This window comes from Hordeum vulgare, chromosome 2H (genome assembly GCF_904849725.1).
Source record: "Hordeum vulgare subsp. vulgare chromosome 2H, MorexV3_pseudomolecules_assembly, whole genome shotgun sequence".
Taxonomy (NCBI): Eukaryota; Viridiplantae; Streptophyta; class Magnoliopsida; order Poales; family Poaceae; genus Hordeum; species Hordeum vulgare.
The window spans coordinates 89265912-89284230 of record NC_058519.1 but is presented as its reverse complement, the minus strand read 5'-3'; the positions used below and the strand labels follow the sequence as shown (position 1 = coordinate 89284230).

Here is an 18319-nt window from a genome sequence, read left to right as displayed (position 1 = left end):
TCCTGCATTTACTTTTTTGCCAGTTGCTTCTCGTTTTCCTCTCCCCCACTTCACATTTGCCGTTTTCATTTGCCTTTCTCCTTTGCCTTTTCTGTTTGCCTTTTTCGTTCGCCTTTTATCTCACTTGCTTTCTGTTCGCTTGTGTGCCATGTGCCTTCAATATGCTTGCATATTCGCTTGCTGAAAATCTAGTGATATGGATCCTCATCCACTAGCTAATCTCTTTAAGAGACCCACTTATGTAGAACGAATTGCTAGTGAGTTGAGAACACTTGACTATCTTTATGGAGTTTTGCTTGAGATGCGTGAATCTGAAAATCGTGATGAAGAAACTTATGAAGTGATTCACGAGGGCTCCTTGAATGAAAATCATGATTGCAATGGTTTCACTATAAATTCTATTAGTGACAATCATGCTAAAGATATGCAAAACCCTAAGCTTGGGGATGCTAGTTTTGCTTTGTCCACTACTTGTTGCAATAATCATGATTGGGGTGATGATCTTTCTTATGATCTTGAACATTTGTTTAAACCTCATGATGAATATGATATTTGCAATGATATTGAAAGTGGGTTTGGAGAAGTCATAACTTTAGTTGATGATAATCCCACTATTTTTGAAGAGCGTCAACTTTGCATGCATGTGGATCATGAAAAGAATATCCTATGTGATAGTTACATTGTTGAATTCGAATATGATCCCACATGTAATTGCTATGAGAGAGGAAAATATTTTGGTAGAAACTTTCATGTTACCAAATTACCTCTCGTTATGTGGAGATTGCTATTGTCTCTTTCTTCTTCCTTGCATATGGCAGCTATTGGTTGTCTTGACAATTTGTTTTCCTATAAAATGTCTATGCATAGGAAGTACGTTAGACTTAGATGTGATTTTCACATGCTTTAGGATGCTCTCGTTGTGCTTCAATTCTTGTCTTTTGCGAGAGCATCATTGAATGTCTAGCTAAGGGCGTTAAACAAAAGCGCTTGTTGGGAGGCAATCCAACGAATCTATCCTTTTTCTTTCTGTTTTGTGTTTTCCACACTTTCATAATTCTGTTATGATTTTGTTTTTTGTGTTTCTTTTTTTTCGTTTGTGCCAAGCAAAACCGTTATGATTAGTCTTGGGGATGATCGTTTGGTCATGCTGGAAAAGACAGAAACTTTCTGCTCACGAAAAGAATTTGCATTTTTTTATGTAAGAGATTTTGAGTTGATTCTTTTTGCTGCTGATTGCTACGCAAATTCTTCATACTGACGCAATTTTTCAGAATTTCTGAAGTACAAGAGGTATACGAAATATACAGATTGCTACACACTGGTCTGCTGTTAACAGATTATGTTTTTGTTGTGTTGGTTGCTTATTTTGATGAAACTATGGATAGTATCGGGGGGTATTAGCCATGGAAGATTGAAAATATAGTAACCCAACATCAGCACAAGTAGAATTTAAGTTTGCTACAGTACCTAAGGAAGTGGTGGTTTGCTTTCTCATACTAATGTTATCACGAGTTTCTGTTTAAGTTTCGTGTTGTGAAGTTTTCAAGTTTTGGGTGAAGTTCTTATGGAAAAAAAGATAAAGAGTGGCAAGAGCTCAAGCTTGGGGATGCCCAAGGAACCCCAAGAGATTCAAGGATGCCGTAAAAGCCTAAGCTTGGGGATGCCCCGGGAAGGCATCCCCTCTCTCGTCTTCAATCCATCGATAACGTTACTTGGGGTTATATTTTTATTCATCACATGTTATGTGTTTTTGCTTGGAGCGTCTTGTATCGTAGGTTTTTTTGTCACAATCATCCTTTCTGCACACCTAGAGAGAGAGACATGCACTCACCGTGATTTTGTCGAGCTTCACTTATATCTTTTGGTAGACAATTCAGCTCACATGTGCTTCACTTATATCTTTTGAGCTAGATACTTTTGCTCTGTGTGCTTCACTTATATCTTTTAGAGCACAGCGGTGCGTGGCTTGGTAGTTGATCTATGCTTTGAAAGTAGTCTCAAAAGGGGCAGTTATCCAAAGGGATACGAAAACTTCCACCTTCATGTGCATTGAATAGTTAGAGAAGTTTGATTCATCTCAATTAGTTTTGAGTTGTGGTTATGGTAATATTGAAGTCATGCTAGTAAGGTGTTGTGGATCTAGAAATACTTGTGTTGAAGTTAGTGATTTCTGTAGCATGCACGTATGGTGAACCGCTATGTGATGAAATATGAGCATGATTAGTCTATTGATTGTCATCCTTTGCGTGCGGTCGGGATCGCGCGATGGTTTATACCTACCAACCCTTCCCCTAGGAGTATGCGTTGAATGCTTTGTTTCGATTACTAATAAAACTTTTGTAACAAATATATGAGTTCTTCATGACTAATGTTGAGTCCATGGTTTAGATGCACTTTCACCTTCCACCATCACTATCTTCTTAGTGACGTGCAACTTTCGCCGGTGCACAAAACCCACCATTAGCCACCCTCAAAACAGCCACCATACCTACCTACTATGGCTTTTTCAAAGTCATTCCGAGATATATTGCCATGCAACTACTACCATGACATGTGCCATCACGTCTACATTGCCATTGCATGATCGTAAGATAGCTAGCATGATGTTTCCATTAATGTCTATGTCATGCTAGATCATTGCCACGGTACACTACCGAAGGCATTTCATATAGAGTCATAGTTGCTCTAAGTTTTGAGTTGAAAGTGTGATGATCATCCTTAATGGAGCATTGTCCCATGTGAGGAAATAAAAGAGGCCAAAGAAGCCCACCCAAAAAAAAGAGGCCAAAGAGCCCACCAATAAAAAAATGAGAGGAAAAGAGAGAAGGGACAATGTTACCACTTTTCCACACTTGTGCATATTAAGCACCATGATCTTCATGATTGAGAGTCTCTCGTTTTGTCACCATCATATAGCTAGTGGGAAATTTTCATTATATAACTTGGCTTGTATATTCCAATGATAGGCTTCCTCAAAATTGCCTTAGGTCTTCGTGAGCAAGCAAGTTGGATGCATACCCACTAGTTTTCTTTAAGAGCTTTCACATACTCTTAGCTCTAGTGCATCATTTGTATGGCAATCCCTACTCATTCACATTGATATCTATTGATGAGCATCTCCACAGCTCATTGATATGCCTAGTTAATGTGACTATCTTCTCCTTTTTTGTCTTGCAACCTCCACCACACTCCATACCATCTATAGTGCTATAACCATGGCTCACGCTCATGTATTGCGTGAGAGTTGAAACGGTTTGAGAAAGTAAAGGTGTGAAACAATTACTTGGCCAATACCGGGGTTGTGCATGATTTAAATTCGTTGTGCAATGATGATAGAGCATAGCCAGACTATATGCTTTTGTAGGGATAACTTTCTTTTGGCCTTGTTATTTTGAAAGTTCATGATTACCTTGCTAGTTTGCTTGAATTATTATTGTTTCCATGTCAATAGCAAACTATTGTTTTGAATCTAATGGATCTGAACATTCACGTCACATAAGAGGAGTTACAAAGGACATCTATGCTAGGTAGCATGAAAGCATCAAAAATTCATTCTTTATCACTTCCCTACTCGAGGACGAGCAGGAGTTAAGCTTGGGGATGCTTGATACGTCTCAAACGTATCTATAATTTTTTATGGTTTCATGTTGTTATCTTGTCATCTTTTGATGTTTTATGTACCTTTTATATCTTTTTTGGGACTAACTTATTAATTCAGTGCCAAGTGCCAGTTCCTGTTTTTTTCTGTGTTTTTGGCTCTTTTCAGATCTGATTTTGGAACGGAGTCCAAACGGAATAAAATCCCCGAAATAATGTTTTCCCGAACGGAAGAAGATCAGGGGGCCTGTGGGCCAAGCCAGGAGGGCTCCAGGGAGCCCACAAGCCCCCACTCCGCCACCAGGGGGAGGCGGCGGTGGCAGGGCTTGTAGCCTCCCTGAGCGCCCCTTGACCTAGATCTTTGGCCTATATATTCCCTAAAATACAGCAAAAATCAGGGGATCCACGAAAATACTTTTCCGCCGCCGCAAGCTTCCGTTTCCGCGAGATCTCATATGGAGACCCTTCCCGGTGCCCTGCCGGAGGGGACTTTGGAGTTGGAAGGCTTCTTCATCATCATCATCATCATCGCCCCTCTAATGACTCGTGAGTAGTTCACTTCAGACCTACGGGTCCGTAGTTAGTAGCTAGATGGTTTCTTCTCTCTCTTGGATCTTCAATACAAAGTTCTCCATGATCTTCATGGAGATCTATCCGATGTAATCTTCTTTGCCGGTGTGTTTGTCGAGATCCGATGAATTGTGGATTTGTTATCTGATTATCTATGATATATATTTGAGTCTTTGCTGATTTATTATATGCATGATTTGATATCCTTGTAAGTCTCTCTGAGTCTTGGGTTTTGTTTGGCCAACTAGATCTATGATTCTTACCATGTGCTTACCTTTCCCAGTACTTGGTTTTGGGTTCTTACCATGTGGTTACCTTTCTCAGTGACAGTAGGGGCAGCAAGGCACACATTAAGTAGTTGTCATCAAGGGTAACAAGATGGGCTCTGTCGTTGATATGAGATTGTCCATCTACATCATGTCATCTTGCTTAAGGCGTTACTCTGTTCTTTTGGACTTAATACACTAGATGCATGCTGGATAGCGGTCGACGTGTGGAGTAATAGTAGTAGATGCAGACAGTATCGGTCTACTTTTTTTGGACGTGATGCCTATAGATATAATCATTGCCATAGATATCGTCACGACTTTGCGCGGTTCTATCAATTGTTCGACAGTAATTTGTTCACCCACCGTCTACTTGCTTTCATGAGAGAAGCCACTAGTAAACACTACGGCCCCCGGGTCTATTCACATCTATCGTTTACACCTCTGCTTTTACTTTGCTTTGTTACTTTGTTGCTTTCAGTTTTCACTTGGCGAACAATCTATAAGGGATTGACAACCCCTTGATAGCGTTGGGAGCAGGTTTTTTGTGTTTGTGCAGGATCTTGTGATACTCCTCCACTGGATTGATACCTTGGTTCTCAAACTGGGGGAAATACTTACCACCGCTGTGCTACATCACCCTTTTCCCTTCGAGGGAACACCAACGCAAGGCTCCATAGCCGTAGCAGAAGGATTCCTGGTGCCGTCGACACGACTATTCCTGTCGCCGTTGCCGGGGAAGCACAACCGACATCAGTGTTCCGTGTAAAAGGCACTTCCGCCTATCCAAGATCTTGCAAATCTTATTCGTCCACTACCTTGCGGAAAGCAAATAAACGGCAGTTATTGGCAGCCAATTTTTTCACTTCAGATTGGAGGGACCCAGTTCATAAAATCGTTCCTATCATCATGAGCAACACCGACTGGCAAAGCGCCAAATGTTCGGCAAGCACGCGAGCGAGGAGGCCATGGCCAAGGCGAACCCCAACTTCGTCGCCGAGCAGCCGCCACTCTACTAGGCCACCCGCGCTCAAATCGCCGCTCGCAACGCACAGCCGGACGAGAAGGCGACGCTGGCTGCATAAGCGGTCGCGGATGAGAACGCCACAAGCTACGCATCCTACGCCAGCCAAACATTGTTTGATTGCACAGACGACGAGAGCACTGACCCCTTTATTTCCATCGTGGACACACATCCATTGGCGATGGACAGGTCGTGAACTTTACGATGATGAGTAGAGCAGAGACTTGTGTCCTATGTGGGAGGGTTTGTCTCTAATGTTCTACTTTTCCTCGTCGGCGGCTGCACCTTCATGCCATGGGTCTTATCGTCGTCGTTCATGAAGACGACTGATAGAGGATGAGGTCGAAGGGAGGGAACAACAAGGGCGTGGACGATGGACGCCGCCGCGGTCTAGGTTTAGGTCTGATTCTTTCTTTTTCTAATGAAAACTTTTCGAAACGTAATGATTGTGCTCCGGTTTGTATGAGTTTCGTCAAGTTATTTTAAATTTATTTTAAGTGTATGAGAATAACATTGGATGTCCGACTCCCGTATCCGTGTCCACCGAAAGGATCCGCGGATGGATGCGATGTCCGATTCGTAGGTCAGAGCTCGAAATGCCTTTAATCACACTGAAGAGCTCCCCTATGTCAGCAGCGGACAAGCCTCAATAAGTTTACAACAATTCAAGTGATTGCACGGGGTTTCAAATAGAAGGTCAACAAAAAATTACATGTCATTATATAGTGCAGACAATGGAAACAAGAGATGTGTAATGGACCAATGATACCGTGATCAAGCAACATTCCAGCATCATTTTCGCTTGGCGGTCTTTCTCTTCTTGGACGCCTCTTTCCTTTTCTTCTCCAGCTCCTTCTCTTTGGCCTCTCTTTCTCGTTTTTTCTTCGCCTCCTCCTCGCGCTTCTTCCTCTCCTTTTCAACCTTGGCTTTGAGCTTCTCCTCCTCTTTCTTGTCCTTCCTCATCTTTTCCTTCTCCATTCTCGCCACCTGTGGTGGCACATTCTTCCCCTTCCCTTGTACCTTGCCGGCCGCCTCGGCGTTCTCCATCGCCTTAGCCCTCTCGGCAGCCCTTCTTATCCTCCTTCCTTCCTCCATCTCGTAGGCGGCCAGGTTCCTTCTCAAGCGGAAGCATGGCATCTTCTCCGCCTCTTCTCTTCGCTTCTCCGACTCTTCTCTTAACTTCATCACCTGTCTCCGGCGCTCCTCCTCGTCCTGACGTCGTCGTCTAGCTGTGAAGAAGCACATGGCGATGCGATGAATCAGCTATTTGAGGACGAATGCTCAATTGCACTACTAATGGTAGCTGGCTTATCTAACACCGATCTTCTGTACAAGCAAGTTTCTTGCTTATATATGGGCCGTGCTGATCTCCGTGATGAGTCTCAAAGTTGTTGTCGGTGACGGGGATTACGAGGTTAATTGTCGTCCGATCGATCCTAATGGTATCTAGCTAGACTGCCGGCCGTAGACTCGTTCAGACTCACGTACTCCTAGTGTTGCCAAACGGCTAATTGCAAGAGAATATGCAGTTTATTTTGTGCGATGATTCTTCCTTTCTTTTTTTCTCACTGCAACCGTGTATGAGGTGTAATCGGTGATTTGGTCAAAAAAAACTGAAACTTTTTTTGAGGGAAGAAAAACTAAAACTGTGAATACAGACGTTGAGTTGGGCTGGGATGGGCCAGTCTGAGCCTTCGAGTAACTTTGCACCAGTGTTCTGCAAATATTACTACAGTCGCCTAACGGAGAAAATATTGACTTCGTACATTTTGCGGGAGTTCCAGAGCCCTGCTAGTACTCATGCGTTCGTCCACAGATTCATCACAGACATATCTATGTGCAAACCAACGCACACACAGCAGCTGTACCGTATGCCCCAGCTGACCCAACACCGGTGGGTGGCGCCGCCGGCGGTTTTGCAAAATTGAAAGTAGATGGAGCTGTCTCCAGTGTTAGCAACCGTCGATCAGTGGGGGTCATATGCAGGGACAGCAACGGTGTCTACCTGCACCTGGGCGCTTCTGTCAGAGTGTTTCCAGGAATTACTGATCCAACTATGCTTGAGTCCCTTGCTTGCCGCGAGGCTTTGGCCCTAGCTGCCGATCTCGGTCAGGAGCGGATGATCATTGCATCCGACTGCATGGAGGTAGTATTGAATATCAGAGATGCTAATGGTGGAAAACATGGATACATTATTCGTGAGATAAAGATGATGGCCGCGGAGGTCCATCACTGCTCCTTTATCTTTTTTTTTTCATGAATACATGCTGAACGAATCTATACTATTAAAGGGGATCTGCAGTCGTCGTGATGGTTCGACCTGCAGCGATCCCCCTTCCATCGTTAGAGAGGGAAGTCCCCCACCCACGTCATCCCACAGATTTTTTTTCATCCTCCAAAAAACCAAACGGTTCAATGCAGAAAACCACACCCTGCACTCATAAATCAAGCCTGCTACGATTCCCACCTTCCACGCACGATGTATTTTTTGTTTTTAAGGTATTCCACCACGTACGATGTAAAAGGAAAAAAGAAACCCTCATAAACAAACCACCCACGACGAGGCACCCACGCCCACCATCTCTCATAACCCCTTCCTCCTCCTCATCCCATCTGAGAAAACTCCTCGGTCGTCCAGCCCGGACTACCATGCCCGCACAGGATCTCGTAGCCCCTCGATCCAATCTTCGCCCTCGCCGGTGCGGGCGGCCTTGCCACTCTCCCGAGAAAAATCCATCTGAGACCGAGCCTGCGACCAGCGCCCTCACGAGAAGATGATGGCGTACGCAGCGTTATCGAGGTCGAGGAGTCCCTCGATCCAATCCTCGCCCTCGCCATCACCAGCGTCGGCGTCCCCGCCCGTCTCCATGGGGTCATCCGGCTCATCTTCGATGACTATGTCATCGGTGCGGTCGCCGAGAAGATGATGGCGTACGCAGCGTTATCGAGGTCGAGGAGTCCCTCGATCCAATCCTCGCCCTCGCCATCACCGGCGTCGGCGTCCCCGCCCGTCTCCGTGGGGTCATCCGGCTCATCTCCGATGACTATGTCATCGGTGCGGTCGCCGCACCGGACAATAACAACGCTCGCTCACCTGAGTCTTTGGTTGACGCCCTCCTGCGGTCCTGCCGCCGCTCTATGTGTCGACACCGACGGCACACTCCGCATGTTCTTCGACAAAGGAAATGACGAACAACGGCATGTCATCCCATCGCTCTTTCTTTCTTATTTTATTTTTACATCCTTGTCACAATACTGCCCGTGTTGCTATTGTTCTATAAATTGATCTGCTGTTGTTGTAACAATAGAAGCGAGCTGCAGATTTTTTTCAATAGAGTTGATTTGTTTGCAGATTCTTGTATGGGTAGAAGAAAGATAGAATTGACTTTGCGTACAGACTATCATATGGATGTGGATGGCTATCACCGGCCAAAGGAGGGTGATGCCAGATGTTGTAGACCGTCAGCGAGGAGCTCCCGGACGAAGATGGCAGTGGCTAACAAGCACAATCTACTCATTGAGGAGGCCATACACATTCATGTGCATTCTTGGTTTTAGAAGAAACTGGACTAGTTTGATTTGAATTAGTTCGATTTGATTCAGTAGTTGTGGTACTGTTAAATCCTCGGATGCAACATTTGTTTGGTAGGTCTTACTAAAATGGAGTCAATAAAGTTGGAGAGGAAGAAAAAAGTCATCATTGCATATTCAGGTTCAATGGTAAATGCTTCCTTATATTCTTGATCTCCAGATATGACTTGCTTCTATATGTACTTTCCTTGCTGGTGGAACATAACTTGAGCTAATATTTTTTGTGGTTTTAACACAATCTGGTTGTTGAAAAAAAAAGAATTTGATGTCCCTCTTTTCCTCATGATTTACTATTTGTCTTTCGTATGATGCTCATGATGCATGGTTCAGAGCTGCATCGGGATTATAGGAAGAACTTGGAGTAAATACTTGTGTACAATTTGAGGCATCAATGGAACAACAACTGAGAGAATCTTTTAATTTTTGTTCAGTATAGTCTTCTTCAATTTTTGTCAGGGCATATGATGACGTCACCGCATGAGATGGGCAGTGCCTCAGCCGTTGTGGACACAAACGAGGTCGCCGCCAAGATCACCTCGTCCTGGGCTACTCATCATCCACCGCACGAGGTGCTCCGACACTTCACCCTAAACCCTTACTTCTTCATAAGTACTGAGTTACCTATGCCATAGGATTTAAATAGTTACATAATTGAAAATTGACGTGTGATTTCAAGGCTCGTACTGGCTTTTCCTTACCCTATTTTCTCTCTCATACGCTAGCGATGTCCAATATATTGTAGCTAATGATTATTTATCCATGTTTGTATGATGTTATGTAAGTGATTCTCTCTCTTTTTCTTTCTTTTCCATGTCTAAAATCTGCATATATTGAGAGATAAAATTGTCTTGTTCATAATTTCAATGTTTGACACAAGCCCGGAGGCAACAATGCTTGCTTCTTGCTTGGCAACATACTTTAGGAAAAAACACGGTGCGTCTCCTGTTAATGTTGCTTCACGGGTTGCCATGTCGAAGTTGCCCCTTTTAGACCGAGGTGGACGCGTCAAAGATGTAAATGGCAGAGGGTCTTCGCTATGTTAGGCACGTTAGGCCTCTCATGTGTCTACCTTGTGAATGCAGGCCACTAATACATCGAGTTTCAACTGGTTATCCTTCTTTACCGATGTAAAATAGTTAACTAATGGTTTTGTTGTACACTCCCTCTGTTCCTTGATATAAGGAGTATAGATTTTTGCCATTACCGTTCGCTGTTTTCTCTATTTCTGACAAGTATTAACTTCTCTTCACTTCCTTGCTTATGTATACATGCTATGATATGTTGTAATATGGATTGGATTTGTATACACTTACTATACTTATTTAAGTGTTAGACACATGGCTCTTGTTCTTGTTCTTTTAATATAGCGGATCTTCTTCTAATTCATACGATCACAGTTTCTTGTTCATGCTTTAGGTATGTATGCATTTTTGTTTCTGATGTGAACGCACTCCTGATATATGTGGCTTTGTGTTAAAGTGTTCCAGTATTATTTATGTACTTCTATCTAGTAGGTTGTTCTGTGTATTTTTGTATTTGCTGATTGCAATTTCTTTGCCCTGGTGGATGATTCAAATCCATATAGTTTGCGAGTTGATGGCAGTCTTAGCGGAATTTTTATTTATATATGTTTAAATGTCTTTCCTATGGATAAAATAAACTGCAGTCGATTTAATTTTCAGAATAACAACTGTTGGTGACTACAATTTTTGAATTGTATACAATATCCTTTGCCATTTTTGAATAGTTAACACGAGACATTTGTTCATATCCATAATTGTTCCATTGTGATGGTGTTTGCTTTACTGTCTGTCTGCAGGAATATTCTTTTATGATTTGTTCATTACAATTTCTTGAGGACAACACTTTATGTGGAAGCTATGCTAGAGACTAGGTGGTAATAATGGCCATTATTTACAATCTCGAAAACTCTTAATAAATGACTCGATCGTCTCAAATAAGAAACTACTTATTAATTTGCCACACACAAAAAGGCATAGCAAGTTGTACTCCATCCGTCCCTCAATATAAGACATTTTTGCAAGCTAAACTAGCCTACAAAAACGTCTTAAATGCGGGACTGAGGGAGTATGTATCAGTAACAAACCCTTAATTACCATATTTATCTAGAAATTATTATGTATTTACCCCCAAGCAGTCTAAGCCACGAGGTTTGGCTGCTAAAAGCAAGGGCTCCAACTCAAAAAGAAGAAGGGCTCCAATCAACGGTATGGATCTCCAATCCGTGAAAGAACATTAAGGATTTCCACATATGTTCTTGACTTCATTTTGAAGGAAATGGAAATATAAACTGACATATTAACTTGTTTCTTTTCTCACCATATTTTTTGGGAGTTTTTAACTTATGTAAGAATCATGCCATCTACAATGGTATGTGGAACTATGAGTCCTCTCATAAAGATAATGTATGTATTGCTTTTAGCCTTTGAATAAAGGAAAATAAGATTCATATAGAAAAGTATCCTCTCCGTCAGGAATGAGTTAACGCTATGTCATATAACTAATATATTGCTGGTAAATTTGGTGATTACATTTTAGTCATTAAAAACTAGCGTGTCGGGTAAATTGGGATGGATAGTAGCACGATTTTACCTTGTTAAAGGACGAATCTTCATCCCCAATAGTATTATTCTCTTCACTATATTAGATGCCGACCCTTGTCCAAGGCCATGGAAAGGAAGCTTAAAGGATTCAACAATAGGATCAATTGTGATAGCAGAAGGGTCAAGTGAGGGTGTGTTTTGTTAACATTTATATCTGGTTTTGATTGATTGGTAATTAAATAGGGAAGGGAGTAACATGATTTTGTAGGAGGAGCCGCAGCCCGCAGTGCATCTTCTCCCCTGCAGCCCGAGCTCCGATGGCCCCAGAGCCGAGTGAAGGTGCGGTAGTGTCATGCATGGGTATGCCGATCCTGATTGTGTCCTCGCCATGACGCTGACGGCACGCCCTCGGGAGGGTCCTGCACGAGAGTGATAGGAGAGGGTGGCACCAACTGTGGCTGCATCGCTGAGCTAGAAACCGTCGTGCACATCGACATTGCCTGTGGCATCGATGAGCCCTGCAGCATCAGTGAGATCGACATGGGTTGCCGCACTGGCGAGCGGTGTGGTACATAGATGCTGTCGGTGCCGATCCGCAAGATTGGATGCGTGGACTTGTAAGGCCCTTTGTAACTCCCATCTTCTGCTTTCTCTTTATTCTATCGCAATCTGCACATGCACATCTCGTTGATTGGTGCACCGTTGTGTATCTCGGTTGCAGGCTGGTGATGGTTGCCATCTTGGATGCCTTCTTCGAGGACCCCAGCTCGCTTAAGGTGACAATTGCTCGTCTGGCTTACTCTTGTTGTTGGATAGGATGCACACCAAGTGTTTGCTCATTTGTCTATGTTGCCTTATAGGTTTCTTGCCTGTCAATTTTTTTCCTGTTGAGAAGTGCATATTGTTGATTGGTGCAGCTTACAAAGAGAAGTACCAGCTGGTAGACTGGCTGGGGGATTTGGAGAATGCACTCCTGCAAGGAATTGCACCGAGGAGCTCATGTGCTGCCTCCCTGGCACAACCATCCCCAAGTACGTCCTGCTGTGAGACAAAGACGAGGTGTGTACTATGCTTTTTTTTATTGGCTACAAGGACAAATTTAAGATCTAGAACTAAAGGATTATAAGGTTGAATAGAATGAGGAACAGAAACAATGGGTAGCAATTTGTTTGGGGATTGTGCCAACCTCTAGGATCCCCTTCTCTGCCATGGATTTGGATGCTTGTAGATTTGTATCGGGGCACAACAAAGATGAGGAAGGACAAAGCCCGAACAGCTCAAGTGAAAGTGAACGGATATGAACACCACAACCCTCTCAGGTGGGACTGCCACATTCTATCCTCATATTCAAAGTATGATCTAATGTTTCGCCAAAGGCTCCATATGTAATTTGATCTTTGATTTCTAGATCGCTAACCACATGAGCCATTTGATTTGAGAGTATATATTAATTTTCCTGTTCTTTGGATCTTTGAGAGGTAGTTTGATTTGCCGTGGTTTTTGCAGGGGATGTTGGCTGATCAGGATACCCAATTCTCAAACAAGAATGCTGAGATACCCAAGATATGGAACTTCACCCCTAAGCTAGACCACCAGGTTTTTTTGGTTCATGTTCAATGTGAGGTGAAGAGCGTCGAGAGGGCATGTGATGCATGTCCAAGCTAAAACTCTAATTTGTTTCTTTTATTGTGTTTAGGTGAACATGTCAAAGGTGCAGTTGGACAAGATGAAGCCATGAATTGTCACACAGGTCACTGAGCTTCTTGGGTTTGACAAACTACCTAACTGCTATTGACCTGAATTTAGTTTTATCTGAACTAAGAACACCTGATGTGCTGCTTTAACAAAGAATTACTCATTTGGTGTTCTTTTGCACTGTTGATTTTTGTTCAAAATGGTGTGAGTGCGACCTCTTTGTCATGTTAGATAAGCCTTTCTGTATCACATGGATGTGATATGTAGTATGGTGTACAAAAGTGATGAAAGGTATTCGTTGGAATTCATTTGGCAGCAACAGTTTATCAAGTTTTTTCCTAGCCAGCTATTTGTAGAATTTCTGCAGCTATACTTTTGTGCCATCTCCCTCATGTAGAAAATACTAGCAGACTAGCACGTAAATTATTTACATCAAAACTGAGACGTATCTATATATGATGAATGCATTTTTTACTTTATATTCAGCATTACCTCTTGCTGCTATAAATAAAGTAGAAACATGGTAGATAAATAATGAGATTGTTCTGCCCATTTTTCGTTGCACAATCCATTACATTTGTTATGTCCTTGCAATCATACTACTACACATGATGCTTCCTAGATCTGGAACCCAACCAAAGAGCAATCAAGTTTGATTCGGTGCGGTCATTGGGCCTCGCAGCGGTGCTGATGTTTTTGGGCCAAGTTGTGCATAATCTACTCATGCTTATAAAACAAGTTTGTTAACAGATTAAATAGTCCCATGTTGCTTAAAATAAATAATTATATCAATTTATATATGCCTGTAAGAATGAGAATTAACAAGCAACCTGAGAATAAACTAAAGGAGGGTGAGCTGTGCTTAACAAAAAGTATCACCCGGCTGGCATATAATACATAAAAGGAATTGGGAATTGTTTACTGCAAAACGAAAAAATTTGGGAGGCCAAAATAAAATGGATCGTGGGATATGAATCAAAAAATCCTGTCTTACTTTTGTGGGTGACACAAATAAAGGGATTGTGGGCTAGAAACGAAAATTTTCAACTGAGCAGGATGATGTATGCTAAACGAAAAATAAAAGCATTTGTGGTCTGCGAAACGAAAAAAATTAAGCAAATGCCTCCCGATTGGCATAAATAAAATGCTATGAAACGAATAAAATAAATAAACTGACACTTGGTTGAACAATTTCAGTATTTTATACTATTTTTATTTTTATTTAAAGGCTGAATTTTTTCATCCCGTTGACGTGATTGTCGACAAGTCGAGAATTGTACCTTTTTCAAGCTTGACCTTCTATATGGAGTATCTTATACAACATAGCAAGGTAGCCTATATGAAATAACATCTGGGACAATAACAACAAGTGCTACTCAAGCGGAGTGATCGGAAACGAATTGAAACATGCATTTCAGAATCCCCTCCATTCGCAAAAAATGGAAAAGCAAAACATGGACTTTCTAATACTCTAGCATGCGATTAATTGACTTCCCAAAGAACTACATGGCACAAAAATGTGTGTGATTTATTTTGAACTGATTGCAACAAATATATGTATGGCACCTACAACTCTGTTCTCAAAATATATATGTATGAAATTATATTTGATTTTTTTAGCAATGCCTCATGTCTAAGTCTATTATCCCGTGACAACGTACGGGCATTCGGCTAGTCATTCCATTGATGGGGGGAAAGTACACTGGCGGACCTACAAAAGCGTACACTGACAGGCGCTTAGGAGGTCGCTATGAGCAGAGGTTGGGATGCTCGGCCCACAGGGTACAAAGGTCGGGTTACAGGAATGATTGAACTAAGCCCTCGAGCACCGGCAGTGGCCCATGTGCGAGCTTCCTCGTTGATGTTGTGAGTTAGGAGGGATGCGGACGGGGTCGCACCGTCAAAGATGCACGCATTGCGGTGCCTTCAAATGGTCCAAGCACGAAGCGCGATGAGGGAGGTGTTAGACTTTGTATAGTAGTCCAACTGTATATATCCATATCGTATTGGTATAGGACTTGATTGTACTTTGTACATCATTATATATATGTGTGTGATAGGCCACCCCATAGAGCGTTGAGCTAGTTCCCATAAAACCTACGTCTAATATGGTATCAGCCTAACCTAGGTCCTCACCTGCTGTCGCCGCCGTCGCGCCCCAACCCTAGGGTCGTCGCCGCTGCCATGTCCGCTTCCGTTTCGGGTGCCGCCAGCTCCGGGTCCATCCCCGCGTCGCTTGCCGCCCTCCTCAACCTTCCGCCTCATGCTCTCGCTCCGCTGATTCCCAACTTCTTCGGCACTACCGCCGTCGGATTGGATTTCTCGGCTCCGACCCCGTCGTCGCCCTCTGTTGACGCGTCTGACGCCTCGCAGACGGTCACGCTCGCGGCGCCGCCCACGGCCTCCGGTGGCTCGTCCCCGACACTCGCCATCTTCCCGGCGGCCTCGGGGGCCCTTGATGCCCCGCCCGCGGTTGTGGCCCATGTCGCCGATGCGCCGCCCGCTGCCTCGGTTGTCGGCGTCGTTGTGCCCTCCGGGCCGTTCCACTTCGACAACCTCATCACCATCCGACTCACGCCGGATAACTACCTGTTCTGGCACGCCAAGGTTCTACCGCTGCTCTGCAGCCGCTCCCTCCTTGTATATGTCGATGGCTCCCTGTCGTGTCCTCCACAGGTCATCGCCACCATCCACGGTCAGGCCATCAACCCAGAACACCGTGTGTGGGTGCAGCAGGATCAGGCGATCCTCTCCGCCATCCAGGGTTCACTAGGTGACGGGGTCGCCGGCCTCTGCCTCTTCGCTACCACCTCCATGGACGCCCGGACGACCCTGGAGTACGCCTTTGCCCAGGTCTCCACCTCCCACTCGATGGCTCTTCGCAGCAAGCTCGATGACATCAAGAAACTGGACTCCTCCGCCACGACCTACTTCAACAAGATCAAGGTATTGGCGGACACGTTGACCTCTATTGGTCGGCCGCTTCGCGATGAGCAGTTCGCTGGCTACGTCATCAAGGGCCTCGACGTCGAGTACGATAATCTCGCGGAGGCCGTCCACAACGCCAAGCAACTGATGCCTCCTCACGAGCTCTACTCACGCCTCCTCTTCACCGAGAAGCGCGTCGAGGCTTGCCTCTCCTCCGCCACCATCGCCGAGCGGTCGGTGGCCTACTAGGCCTCTTGCGGCCAGCGCCCGCCTGCGCCCCCGTCTGCTGCTAGGACCGCCCCGTCCCCTGCACCGACCTCACGTGGGGGCCCCAACGCTCGTGTGTGCCAACTGTGTGGCCGTGAAAAACACGTCGCCTTCAGGTGCCACAAACTTTTGAGAAGAGCTACCTTGGTATCGGTAATGATGGTTGGGGCAATGAGCGCTAGTTTGCCATGGCGACTTCGGCCCTCCCACCGCCCCGGCTGCCCACGTTGCTGCCAAGGGCAAAGACCTGCGTGTTGAGCAGGGGCACACGCCGTCCTACCCCATTGATCCTGCATGGTACATGGACACCGGCACCACGGATCACACGACGAACGAGATCAACAAGCTCGCCGCCTACCAGCCTTACTACGGGCCCGACAAGGTTCACACCGCCAATGGTGTAGGTATGCCCATCTCTCACATTGGCCAAGCATCTCTTCTAACTAGTCACCCCTCTAGGCAGCTCCATCTTCGTAATATTTTGCGGGTACCCTCGGTGACTCGTAAACTTTTATCCGTTCGTAAGCTCACCCTTGATAATAATGTCTTATGTGAATTTCACCATTTTGACCTTTTTGTTAAGGACCGAGCAATCCGAGACGTCCTGCTTAGTGGCCGCTTGAGCCATGGCTTGTACCATTTGGAGGATCCATCCGCCTCGCGCGTCTTCAGCGGTGTTCGTGTGTCACCGTCACAATGGCACTCTCGCCTTGGTCACCCTGCCATCCCCATCATTCGCCACATACTCCACCGCCATGAGCTACCATTAGAGCCTAGCAATAAAGAGATGTTCGTGTGTGATCCCTATCAACAAGGCAAAAAGTCATCAACTACCATTTGTTTCATCCACTAGGGGAGTAATGAGTCCTCTTGAACTTGTGTTTCTGATGTGTGGGGTCCACCACAAACATCTGTTAGTGGTCACAACTTCTACGTTAGTTTTATTGATGCCTACAGTCGCTTTACATGGCTTTATCTTCTTAAGCGCAAGTGCGATGTGTTTGATATATTCATTCAATTTCAAATGCATGTTGAACGTCTACTCAAGCATAAAATTATTCATGTTCAGTCGGATTGGGGGGGGGGGATATCGCAACCTCAACACCTTCTTTAATAAGCTTGGGATCTCTCATCGTTTATCATGCCCACATACACATCAACAAAATGGCGTCGTTGAGCGCAAACATCGCCATGTAGTTGAGAACGGACTCACACTTCTTGCTCATGCTTCGGTAGCCTTTCGCTTTTGGAGTGATGCTTTTGCCACCGCATGTTTTCTTATTAACAGATTACCTACGCGTGTCCTTAATATGAAAACTCCTCTTGAGCTTCTCTTGCATGAAATTCCCGACTCTACCTTTTTCAAGGTATTTGGGTGTGCGTGTTGGCCTCATCTTCGTCCATATAATAGTCGTACACTTGAGTTTCGGTCCAAAAAATGTGTGTTCTTGGGGTATAGTTCTCTCCATAAAGGCTAGAAGTGCCTCCATGTGCCAACAAATCGTGTCTACATATCTCATGATGTTGTCTTTGATGAGAACGTCTTCCCTTTTTCTGCCATGCCACAACCACCCATCACAGCTCCATCCATGCATTCATCTTCGATTCTGCCTGGCCAATTTGAAGATGTTGCATATTCACTTGTGTTGTTACCTAATCATGGTGCAGGAACTCGATGTGGTGCTCACGTGGAACTTCTACCCGATGCACCACCAGCGTCGCCGGTGGCGCACGTAGCTCGGCCACCTCCCAACTTCGACTCCGTCTCAAACGCCACGCCCAAGGTTGTCAGAATAGCGATTCTATGGTACGATTCT

The 18319-nt window shown here is 44.5% G+C and overlaps 1 long non-coding RNA gene across 5 annotated transcripts; it reads left to right on the top strand.

Moving 5' to 3' along the window:
* Positions 1-7994: 7994 nt before the first annotated feature.
* LOC123425234 lies at positions 7995-13637 on the top strand. 5 transcript variants are annotated; one of them, XR_006621803.1, is made up of 8 exons: positions 7995-8997; positions 9107-9177; positions 9505-12229; positions 12334-12388; positions 12530-12671; positions 12749-12931; positions 13119-13208; positions 13309-13637. It is a non-coding gene; the product is annotated as an uncharacterized LOC123425234 (long non-coding RNA). The 5 variants fall into 5 exon arrangements; XR_006621804.1 differs by having other exon boundaries at positions 7995-9177; positions 9505-9617; positions 11881-12229; XR_006621802.1 differs by having other exon boundaries at positions 7995-9177; positions 9505-11803; positions 11881-12229.
* The last annotated feature ends 4682 nt before the right edge of the window (positions 13638-18319 follow it).